The following is a 13,058-nucleotide window of genomic DNA, read 5'->3' on the forward strand; positions in this document are numbered from 1 at the left end:
GAAAGTCCATTCATATGTTGGAAGGACAAGAACTGTCCCTCCAAAAAACCCTTAAGCATTGATGGTGATGGAAAATGGCAAAGTTAAAAGCAACTCTAATGCTTCTCTCCTATTAACAACTTTTCAGGGGCCCTTTTGGACGTAGGGAGGGGAAAAGTGAAGAGAAAACAAGATTGGGAAAAAACTATCTAGAAGTGAGCTAGAATGGAGGCAAGAGCATAGGAAAATATGGGGAAAAAGGTAAAGAGTGACCCGGAAAATGAAAGAGGGAGAAAGAAGTGGTGAGAACAGAGGAGAATAAGTTGTCAGGAAGAAGTTGAAAAGGCTAGCAGCACTGACTGACAGGAAATAGAGTGATGAAGAGGGAATACAAAAAAAGGGATAGAGAAAAGGAGCCCAGAAAAGCATTCCCGTCTTTATTTCATCTTCCTCCTTACTCAAAAGTGGGACTTGGAATTCAAGCTCAAATACAAGATCTCAGGGTTGAATCAACCATGCTCTTTTTTAAATTGAAGCATAATTAACATGTAATGCTATATCGGTTTTAGGTGTACAATATAATGATTCAGCTTTCTATATATTACCTAGTGCTTATCAAGATAAAGGTACTCTGGATCACCTTTATTTACTTTAATTATCCCCCTCCACTCACCTCCCCTCTGACAACCACCAGTTCGTTCTCTGTATTTAAGAGTCTGGTTTTTCATTTGTCTCTTTTTTTTCTTTTGTTTCTTAAATTCCATATAAGAGCAAAGTCATATGGTATTTGTCTTTCTCTGACTGACTTATTTTACTTAGGTCCATCACAGATTAAAGATCTATATGTGAGACCTGAAACCATAAAACTTCTGGAAGAAAATGTAGGTGGTAATTCCTTACATCAGCTATAGAAACATTTTTCTAGATAGGTCTGCTCAGGCAAGGAAAACAAAAGCAAAATTAAACTATTGAAACCACACCAAAATGAAAGCTTTTGCATAGCAAAAGAAACCATCAAGAAAACAAAAAGGCAACCTATCAAATGAGAGAAGATATTTGGAAATGATAGACCTGATGAAGGGTTAATATCCAAAATATACAAAGAATTTATATAACTCAATATCTAGAAAACAATACACTTTAAAAAGAAAAGATACAGTTAGAAATGTGGAAACAGAAGGGTTGTATTTCAAAGCATTCCTCAGGATACTCAAGAAAGATAATAATGTCAAGTCTTAAGTATGAAAGGGAATAAGGAAGCCTAGGTTTGGACAGTCATGCAGGATATTCAGTGACTGGGGAGTACATTACCTTGTCATCTCCTTGTCTCCAATTACCAATTCTTTTTTTTTTTTTTTTTTTTTTTTTAAAGCTTACTTGTTTATTTTTGGGGGAGGGAGGGAGGGAGAGAGAGAGAGAGAGAGAGAGAGGAAGCATGTACATGCACCTATGTGTGTGGGGGAGGGGCAGAGGGAGAGAGAGAATCCCAAGCAGGCTCCACACACTGTCAGTGCAGAGTCCAATGTGGAGCTCGAACCCATGAACCATGAGATCACAGCCTGAGCCAAGATCAAGAGTTGGACACTTAACTGACTGAGCCAGCCAGGTGCCCCTCCAATTACCAATTCTATCTTTAATCTCTTTCCTTCCCCCTTCTCTCTTCTTTATCTGTGGTAGATGGGATTATGGTTCCCAAATCCTCACGCTCCCAGTATCCAAACTTGCCATGTGATTTTTCAATTGTTACCACTAGAGGCAGAGTGTGTACTTTTCACTCTTTGACTTTGGGCTTGGCTGTGTAACTTTGACCAATGAGATTTTGGCAGACATGATGCAAAAGCAGTGGCTTCAAATATACGTACATGATTGGACCTTCTCTCTTGTGCTTTTGCTATTGACATGAGAAGTGTGTGTTCCAGGTATCCTTCAGGTTCTCAAAGAATGAGATGCACACAGAGTAGACCTGAACTAAACAGGGGCCATGGAGCCAAGCCAACCAGAGCTCATCCAAGATCAGGAGAACTGTTCTAGCTGCATGAGTGGGAAATAAATGTTTTAAATAAATGTTTTCAGACATTTCTTAAAGTCCTCACACTTCAAGGCCACTAGGCAGCCACCCTAATAACTCTAGGGCTGGGCACTGGACAACTAGGAACAGCCCCATTACCCAGAGCTCACCAAAGTTATTCAAATTAGACAACACACAGGAGGCCTAAGAAACTCAGCCAACCACATTCGATTTGCCATACAAATTGTGCCCTAAACTTCCAACTTGCTGTTATCCTGTCCCTGGGTGCAAACCCCTATGGCCCTGCCTGGGGGTCATCTCTCATTTGAAGTTATGAGAAATGAAGAGTTCTGTCTTTCATCTATCCGACTGACTGTATGTTGGGTCCTACCATCAAATCAATCTCTAAATCTTATAAAATAGTTGTTGTTATCAATAGTTTGTCTGATACGGTGACTACAATTTAAACACGTGAAGAAAAAGAAACTATTTTGTCAGACTTAGCTACTAGCTTCTCTGTCGGGCAAAACTTGTACTTCAATCTTGTACTTTATTGGTTAGTCTATCAACTGGTCACTTTTGGGTCAAGTGCCATCCTCTAAACTATTCTGTTGTGGGGGCGCCTGGGTGGCTCTGTCAGTTAAGCGTCTGACTTTGGCTCAGGTCATGATCTCATGGTTCCTGAGTTCGAGCCCCTCGTCGGGCTCTGTGCTGATAGCTCAGAGCCTGGAGACTGCTTCAGATTCTGTGTCTCCCTCTCTCTGTGCTCCTCCCCTACTCACACTCTGTCTCTCTCTGTCTCTCAAAAATGAACAAACATTTAAAAATGTTAAACTATTCTGTTGTAGACAGAGGAGTCAAATCATGAGGTAGAAAACATGGGTTTCTGTGCTGAAGGAATAGCCTAGGACCACTTTTCTCAGCCTAACTGGCTTGTATAACAAAACCACCCTGCCTTTTTTTTTTCTCCTCAAACTTCAGCTTTATTGTTATAGGTGATGTGAATTTTGTGGTGTTTATATAAGGTTCTAGTAAATCAAATATTACGAAGTATGAAATAATCATAGGACATTTTATTCATACTGGGATAGGTACTGGGAAGAAAACTCGATTTCCTTCAATAAATAGTATAAACCAATCACTTCCTTTCCATTCCTCTAACTCCTCTCTGTTCTAGGGTATAGAAGTCTATACAGTTGGAAAACCTGCCCTACTTTAACTATTATGTTATTAGTTCAGGCGCTGTTGACTACTCTCTCTGGGCTTCAGTTTCCAAATATGAGAGCTAGTATTATAAACGGACATAAAAAGTCTTTATAAAAGCAAATGATACACAATGAATATTTATAATCCTGGGTTAATAGGTTACTCATAAGATTTCAGAATAAATACTGTCAAGAGTTTCACCAACTAATTTCTAACAAGAAATCTTTACCTAATTGAAAAGCCCATCTTGTGACAGATGTCAGGAAGCTCCCTAAAGTGTTTACCATTTATGTGGGAATGTCTGACACTTATTTGGTGGACAAATGTCTTTATCCACGTGATTCCACATGATTCTACATGACCTGAAATCTAATCCCTGGGTTAAGTCTAAAATGAAAAATAAATTTAGGAAGAGGCTGGATGCCATAACTCTGTAGAAGCTTTGATTTCACCTATTACTGTTTGATGACTCAGAATTCCATCATTTGCATTTGTAAGGTATTTGTCTTACATTTTATTCAGTAGTCATGCCTTCTGTATGTTCCATACAAGAAGAAATAATAATTACATGTTTCAGGGGGGAATGGTTTGGCAGTAAGGTGCGTGAGGTTTGAACTCAGATATCCTATGTTTTGGATTCTGGTCATGTTATTTAGTTTTAATACCTTAGAGAATTTGTTTAATTTCTGTGAACTTAATTTTCTCATCTTTAAATTAGGATAATAATCCCTATGTCATAGAATTATCGAGGCTAGGGATGGGCATGATGCATGTAAAATATGTACCGCATGTTTGGCACATAGTGGGTACTCAAATTATTGTTATATCTCAAAGGTGGATAAATAAGAAAAAAGTCAATGGGAATTAAAGGACAAGAATAAAATAGCAAAAGACGATAACATTAAAAAGAGAAGAATTAATTTTCTTTCCATAAATAATTTTAAAACAAGAAACAAAGAAAATATCATATCTCTGTAAGAACTCAACAAAGACGAAAAACTCAGCTGTAGCCTATTCATTCACTAATTCACTTGATTATTCAAATATTTTTGATACCTGCCATGTACTCGGCAGTGTGGAAGTGACTGTAGCAGTAGCAACAAAGATATATGTAGCAAAAAGATATATGAGACATGCACCGAGCCATTAAGAACTTTCTATTCCGGTAAGAGAGATGAGATATTGTTATAAATATTAGCCAACATGTCCCAAAGAACCTGCCATGAAAAATCTAATCTTAGGAAACCCAGAGTTCTGTGGTCAAATTAGTTTAGAAAAAATACACAGCATATTTCTCACCCACCCTTGAAAATTCACAAATTGAAATTCTTCTGAGTACTCTGAGGATCCTGTGTAACTAGTATCTATATTATGTGTAGGAAATAAATGTTTATTACTTTACGTATCTTTCTCCCCCAACTCACCCCTATAAACAACTTGTGAGAATACCGTTGTGTGGATCAAATTTTGTAAAATATTTTTTGTAAGTAAAGGCAGAATGTAACAAACAGCACAGGAGAGAGGTCAATAATGTAAAGTGTTCTATTCACAGTGTGCAGATGGGGGAAACGTGCTTCTCTGTGTGAGAGGGAACTACAGGATTATGGAAAGCGCCATATTACAGTGAAGTTCGAAGTATGGCTAAGAACAGCAGAAGTAGAAACTGGCTGGAGAAATGTCTGAATTAAAAGGAGAGATGAGGTTTAGAAGGTCTGTGGGGGCCAAAATACTGATCTACTACATATGAGAAAAGAATTTAATTGTTTTGTGTGGCTCTACTATAGCAGCAGAAGTAGCAGCAGCAGCAAGGAGATAGATTTTTGAATAAATAAGAGAGGACGCTCTAAGAAACAGAACAGAGTGTAAACAGAGTAGGTAGTAGGTGTCTTGACCCTGGAGGTGTTTCAGCAGAGGCTAGACAACGGGATAAACACACACACTGATTCTTGTGCCAAATAATTGGTGGGATGAACAGATCGCTGAGGACAGTCAACTTGAAGTCAGTCTTCACCTCCATGAGCTAAAAGTCTGTTTCTGCCAGCTCTAAAGAGCTGTTGAAGATTTTGAGCAGAAAGACTCATGACCTGGACTGTGTGTGGAAAGATTAATTTTATAGCTCTGTGCGGGGTGTTTTAGAAAAAGCCAGTAAAGTGGCAGAGAGGCCACCACAAAGAATCATGCGCAAGCACCATAATCATCCACTTTTCTACCAACAGAAATGACATTCAAATTCCTCCTCCTGCCTTCCTTTGAGAGAGAAGGCCTTCTTTATAGAAGAAGTGGGAAGTGGGTGGACTTGAGTTCATTTGCCTGGCCTTCCATGGAATTTAATTCGAAATTTACCATGTGGTCCAGTAATAAAGAAGTGGGTATTCTTTTATAAATTCATTTTATTTACTTATTTAAAACTTTATTTATTTATTCTGAGAGAGACAGAGACAGCACAAGGCGGGGAGGGGCAAAGAGAGAGGGAGAGAGAGAATCCCAAGCAGGCTCTGTGCTGTCAGTGCAGAACCTGACATGGGTCTTAAACTCATGAAACCATGAAATCATGACCTGAGCTGAAACCAAGAGTTGGAGGCTTTACCGACTGAGCCACCCAGGCACCCCAAGAGGTGGGTATTAGTTTATGCTTCGTAACAGATGTAACTTCTTACGCTCACAAAATATTGACATCATAAAAATTATTAATAAAGTCTATCAAGACATTGAAAGGACATTCTTTGTGTTGAATAATATTCTGTAATAAAACCACTTATGCAAATATAGGACATTTCTGGGAAAATGAGAATGTTAGTTACATGAAGTATACCTCAATTTCTGTGAGATTTCATTTCCTTTTTTTGAAAAAAACTTGGTAATCATATATTCCTTCATAATAATAGTTACTGAGTGCCTACTAAGTGTCAGACATGATGCATGATATCTACTATTTATTATTACACTCAAACATTAAGGTAATAGCAATGCTAAAGCTTTAAAATTCACATGAAGCTAAGCTAATATTTGGATGGTATTACAGGGAAGCACTCCTGACAACTGCAAAACAACTGCAGAATAGGACACAGGACACCACATTATTAATAGTTGCATAAAAGGATACACAACCAATTCTGGGCTCTTTAATAACGATAAGGCTAGGATACTGCTCAGGCCCAAAGCCTACACGGTGGGGTAAGGAGGTGGCTTCTCTTCCCTCCTCTAATGCTTCCCTAAGCTTGTACAGACATGCCTACCAAGAAGCAGTATTGCCTTTCAAATGTACCGCGAACCAACATATGTTAACAGCCAGAGTGACATTTGTTTACCAACCAGAGAGTGTTAAGGCATAGGGCAGTACACATAGTTTCTTCAGATGGTCATTAGTTTCAGAAATTTCCAGAAAAACTCTCCCAGTCCCAGCTGCTCAGAGAACAGCTTCTCTGAGCTCTTAGGGGAGGAGGGTTCTCCCATTTCCTTTCAAACCATATAAACACAAGGGCAGTCATACATATAACCTTATGGCTATTCACTTTCAAATATAGAGAATAAAATAATTGTTTGTGATATTCCTTACTTGATAACCACTATTCAACACTAAGTATGTGCCAGGAATTTCTGTTGGGTGTAGAACCTATAGAAATCAGGAAAACCATAGTTTCATGTCCCTGAAGAATAACTAGACAAGGAAAACTACCCTGTAGTTAAGGTTTAGGGGGTCTGTGGGGCCACCTCGTCAAAGATTTTCATTTTTCAGATCAAAGACCCAAGAGCAAAGAAGGCCACTTACTTATCAAAATTACATGTGATGCTAGGGATGCAAGTCAACCAGCACCTGGGCCAGTGTTCTTTGAACTCTCAATGTCAGCAGAAACTAATATATCTCACTTAATTTATCTATTACTAATTTATCTCCTTTGCCTTTCTTTTTATTTGTTTTAAAGCCACTGGCCTTTCTGCCCCACATTGACATGATTTTTCTCTACCTTCATGATTTTGCTACCAAGTCCCTGATCAATCCCTTGAACCCCTTTTTCCTTCCCACCTGAGCTCTTAAGACTTTCTTGAGGATCTTACTTGATCACTGTTTCTCTGCCACCTCTAGCTAATTAGGTTCCCTGTGCCAGGCTGTCATTGTTCCTGAACTGATTGCAGATAATGCTGCCTCACCTTTTTGTACAGGTAAGAAGAACATACATTAAATAATAATTAGCTACCTCACATTTGTCTCCCTTAGCTATGCAGTCTTTGGCATTTCCCAGTCCTCTGTGATTACAAGCAAATCATGTCCACATCTATTACTGCTTCCTTGGATATTGTTCCGGTATTAAAGAAGAAATCTCACTGTATACATTTCTGTTTCTGATTGAGCTCTCTGTCCTGGAACTGATGTAAATTTCTTTTTGTCCCTGGGAATGCATGCATGTTTACTCCCAACTTTCCATGATCATCTGTTCTTTCTTTCAGTTTAGATGAACCTATTGTTCAATACTGTTCAATAGTCAAGAATATGATAGAGACTGTGTCAGGATTTAAATTTGTATTTTTTTCAGGATAGTTCAAAATTATATTGTTTTACTCTTTACATTCACTTTCATTAAGTCTTACTTATCAGACTGCATATACAAACATTATTTAATTTCTTTCTTTTGGTCTTTATTCAACATATGCCTATTACTAGGAACTCTAATATTTAGAATGGACATAGAGATAAAAGACATTTTCCCTGTATTGAGTCATGGGAGCAAAGTCAGGCAAGTAAATCAACAATAACTCTACAATGTGATACGTAGTGTAATGGAGTTAAAGACAGAGTGTTACAGTGTAACAGGAGGGATAATAGCTCTTCCAATCCTTCTTGGGGTGGGAGAACCAAAGCCTTGACAAAATAGTAGATATTTAAACTAAGTGTTGAGTGTTGAAAGAAAAGAGCAATTGACAGAAAGGGAGTATTGTGTCATTTTGCAGCTGGGGAAACTGAAGACTAAATAAAACATTATTATTCTCAAAAGCACAGGGTCAAGAATCTAAGAGATAGTTTATAGAGAAAACATACAACCCACTGGGAGAAAGTTGGATGCATTCTGTGAAAGTTTTTGGTATCCAAATTCCACCTGGGATTTCAGCATACTAAGTCCCTTCTTATCTTTCAATTATTGGAAGGATACAATTTTGTAATATTTTAAGAATTTTATTTCATACAAAAAAAACTTAGAAGAGTTTTAGACAAGTTAATACAATGTTTTAGCAGGTGTGTGTTCTATAGATGAGAGGGAATCACTGAAGATATTTGAGAAAGGCACCTGTATTGACAAAAGGTGTATTTACTGAAGCTATTCTGTCAGGGACATTAGGACATGATTTTGTATCAGGAACAATTTGGAGGAAGTGATAATAGTTTGTAGGTGAGACAAACCAAGACTAACATTATTTCAACAAGATTAAAAGTGAAAGCCTAAATCAGAGAGTCAATTTAAATAACAGACCAGGGTGGCCAATTGAATAAAAAATCATTCTGCATTACTAAATATGAGCGAATTCAGAAAATGTTGTTCTTCCTTAGTTCTCAATACTTTTCTATTTATGAACTGGAACTTCTAGGTATGATAAGAACATGAATACAACCTTTAAAATATACCCACCTGGTGGTCTCACCTTCCAAACTGAAAAACCAAATTTATAAATGGAGAAGATGTGTCCTAAAACTGTGTTAAGAATTACATTTGGGAAAGATGCTTTCCACACGCAACAAATTTGAAGTATTTCCTATATTAAATGTAATGTTAATGGGATACTATTGAAAGAAGAGACCAAGTGCTGACAGTGACAAAAACACAGGTTACCAGGAATTAAAGGAAAGGGTCCCGGTTTGGTGCATTCCTCTTCAAAATGTAAGAAATAAAGACACAAGCAGAAAAGTGTCTAGATCCTAGACAGATTCTAGTACTCTAACAGGTCAGTGTGGCAATAGTTTAGCAACATTAGAGAGTAACAACATTGGAAGAACTGAGGTTTTCTGTGGTGAGTGAAGGAAGTAGAGACCAGTCAATGTAGCTGAAAACAGTCACTGAACAGGTAGGCAGCAGTAGTGGGAACCTCTTGGAATTGCCAAAATGTGTACTTGGCATAGACTGAGCCCAAATCCAAAGTTGGATATAAATATTTGTCTTCAAGTGCAGGTTTTAAATCAAAGACAGAGAAGAAACTATCGTGAAAGTGTTATTTCTGGCATTACCAAGGACCTGGCTTTCTCGTTACTTCCCCTAGGCTACTGAATCACTGAATTGCTTATTTCAATTTGTCAACCGGCCTCCCTATTTGAGATGTGAGAAGAGTGATTTTTATAGCAACCAAATGGAAAGGGACGACATTCCAGGAGAATTTAAGCCACCTTATTTGCTCAGGAACCATTGATCCAATTAAAAAATCATTTGAGAAAGTGAGACAGAGTGGGAGAGCAAGAGGAAAATGAAAGCAGCTTATGGGGGGAAAAAGAATCTGGATTCAAAGAGCACAATATTGACTCTAACAATGCAGAAGAATACACATCTACTTTTTTAAATCTCTGAAAAAATGAAGTACTGTTAAGAACTATCTCCTATACGTATTCGGTATAATTGAAAAATTTGGAGTAGAAGAAATAAAGATGAGATAGCATGATGGTCAAGACTCTGGTTGCAATTTACTGTAACCCATCACAAAACAGCTTAAACTAAATAGAAAATTCATTGGCTAGCCTTACTTTTAAGTCCAGAAAAGACTAACTGCAGTCACAGCTGGGTCTAGATGCTCAAATAATGCCTTAAGGATATAGGGCTTCTCATCTCCTTCTCTGGGCTTTGTCTTGAAGTCTTAATTCTTAAGCAGATTCTCCTCAAATGATGCTCCTCAGCAACCACAGTTAAAAGCTATTTCCCAGGGCGCCTGGGTGGCTCAGTCAGTTGAGCGTCCGACCTTGGCTCAGGTCATGATCTCATGGTTCATGAGTTCCAGCCCTGAGATGGACTCTGTGCTGACAGATCAGAGCCTGGAGCCTGCTTTGGGTTCTGTATCTCCCTCTCTCTCTCTCTCTGCCCCTCTCCCACTCGCTCTCTCTCTCTCAAAAATAAACAAAAACATTAAAAAAATTAAAGCTATTTCCCTAATGGGCCCAGTAAAAACAGTCCTTTACTAAGATCCTATATTTTCACTCAGGACACATACTCACAATACACAGAGAATAGTCAAATCTCTATCACACACAGCTTTGGGTATGGGAACAGGATGTACCCATCTATAACCCAGGAAATTAAAGTGAGGCCATGGTCATTCTGCAGCAGAAAATCAAGACACTGTTATTAGAAGAAGGTCAAAAGCATACCAGACAGAAAACAGTAAGTTTTCCACTACATTCCATGCTTTGGTAACACAAAGATTGCAGACCCATGTTTCCCTAAGACACATTAAAAAATAACACATCTAACATGATATCATTACTTTTTTACATTTTTACATTACTATTACTAAAAGTCCACTCACCTTATCTGTTCAAAGAGACGATATCAATTACTGTGCTCCAAGACCTTTAAGTGATGTGCATCGTTCATTTTCCTTTGTCTAGACCAGATGGGAAATGAAAGCAACCATGATTAAAAAGGAAAAAAAAAACTTATTTCAAAAAAGGGTAAAGAGTTTAAGACTTTAACAATCTCTAACACACACCATATCCTTAGAGAGCTATAACAAGGATTCCCTGTTCCGGTGGTAAAGCAGAGTCCATAGTGATAATCTTAGTAGGCCCCCAGTGAGGGTATCTAATGTCTATTATTCTCCACAGTTACATCTGAGATGGGCCAATGGGGAGAATTACCCTTAAATAGATTGAAATATTTCTATCACAACACTTCTTGTTGGTGTCAGTTTGGCACCTTGGGGACTGAGAAATCAATAGTCTCTTTGAGCCAAGTTTGGACTTCTCTCAAAATGCAATTATCTCAAATGCCAGAGATTTTGTAGTGATGATTAAGACTGCCATCTGGCTTCTATTATCATGGAAATGTCTCAATCCCGTTGCCATCAATGAACCCATTTCTGTAATTGCATCTCCCGACATCAGCCCTGGTTTACAGAGGACCACCACCACTGTGCTTCTCAGTGATGCTGGTACCCTAGCAGTGCATTCTGGCCACGTTAGAAAATGGAGTGGGTTTTCTGGCTACATGGAGTGTTGTCACTCTAGCATGTCACTTCTCTGAGCCTCTTAATCTCCTCCTCCATCTTTGATGACAGAGGTCCTGGAATTACCCTTCCCTGAAAGTAGATTTTCAATAAGTTGCTAGCACTTTAGGCATAGAGGCACTTTTGTCACCAACTCTCAGGGTCCCTATCTGGATGTTAAATGTATACCATAATATGATGTTACCATGTCAACAGTCTCTCGTTTAACCAACTTTTGTTCTCCCTCTCATTCCTCGCTTGCTGGACCCAGTCCCATGCATTCTCTCTTGGCTCTCCTAAGTACTTATTAACTAGTTCCTGCAGCTCATTCAGGAGGCACTTTCCTATTTCCCTTTAGCAGGTATAGAATGTCTCCAACTGGGTCTTGTTAGTATCTAATCTATCAGTCTGGAGGCCAGGAGGGAAGGCGGGTTTTATCTTAAGGGGTGCATACACTCCATCTTCAGGCAAGAGTGAGGGTCTAGTCTTTGGCAGGGACAAATGAGACACTGCAGAAGTCTCCTGGGGGTTCAGGTGAGTCTCATGGTTCTTTAGTGCATCAACCCAGAGGTTTTCCCACCCATTTGAATCTCAGGGTTTCACTCCTATCCAGCCATAGTCCTGTGGCATATCAGACTTGCCGGAGTGAATAATTCAGTCTTCTCTAACATTCTCTTGCTCTTATAATTCAGCTCAAGGTCTTAGTTTTTTCTGATCCATGATTTCAAATTATGAGGTTCTTTATGTTCTGCCTAGAAGTCCTTCTGACTTTCACATCTAGCCTTAGATCTGTGATCAAGCACCCTCAGCCTTTCATTGTCTTTCTTCACTGTATCTACACTGTGCTGCAACAGACTACTTCCTTGGAACCCTCTAATCATTTGGGAAATTATGACAATTTTTACTAGCCATGGGCTACTTGTAGTGGACTTACCACTAGTGATAGAGTTTTTCTTGTCAACTGGACAGCTGCAGAATCCTATTTTAGGGCTCTTTTCTCAGACTAGTCCTAGCAGCAATTGCTAGCACCCAGGTTTCCTTTTATATAGTTTAGTACATAACAAAATACCAAAAAAGTACATGAGTGCGTGGCTTCAGTCATCAGTTCAGCAGATATTATGCAACTTCTACTATCATCCAGCAACACAGATGTTGGCAATATACAGATTTATAAATCCATCCTTCTTGCTATTGTGGGTCCCCATTTTAATGTCAGAGAGACCATGTGAAAAGGTAATGACAGCACAATGTGACAAGGAGGAACCATATAATTTACCTGAAGTAAGGAGGTTACACTTGTTGCAAACATGCGTGTGGCATTCATTAGTCATTGTTGAGCTGGATAGTGAAGAATAGGTATCTTCTAGGCCTTTCTGGAAGATAAGATATTGCAGAGTCAGGAACCAACATGCACAAAACATAGTTACATGAAATATCCTGGTTTTAATTAATGAAACATAATTAAGCAACTCTAATCTGAGAACACTTAGTGGCCATGTAAATAAAGAGAAGTGTATTAGTTAGAATTCATTCTTTTTGTTTTATTTTTTTAATTGAGGTAAAATTCACATTATATCAAATTAACCACTTAAAATAGCTAACTTTAAAGTAAATTAAAATTAATTTTAAAGTTTTTCATTAAAGTTAATTTTAAAGTGGACGAATCTGTGGAATTTAATCCATTCACCAT

This window comes from Panthera onca, chromosome A3, assembly GCF_046562875.1.
Source record: "Panthera onca isolate mPanOnc1 chromosome A3, mPanOnc1 haplotype 2, whole genome shotgun sequence".
In the NCBI taxonomy this organism is placed as follows: Eukaryota; Metazoa; Chordata; class Mammalia; order Carnivora; family Felidae; genus Panthera; species Panthera onca.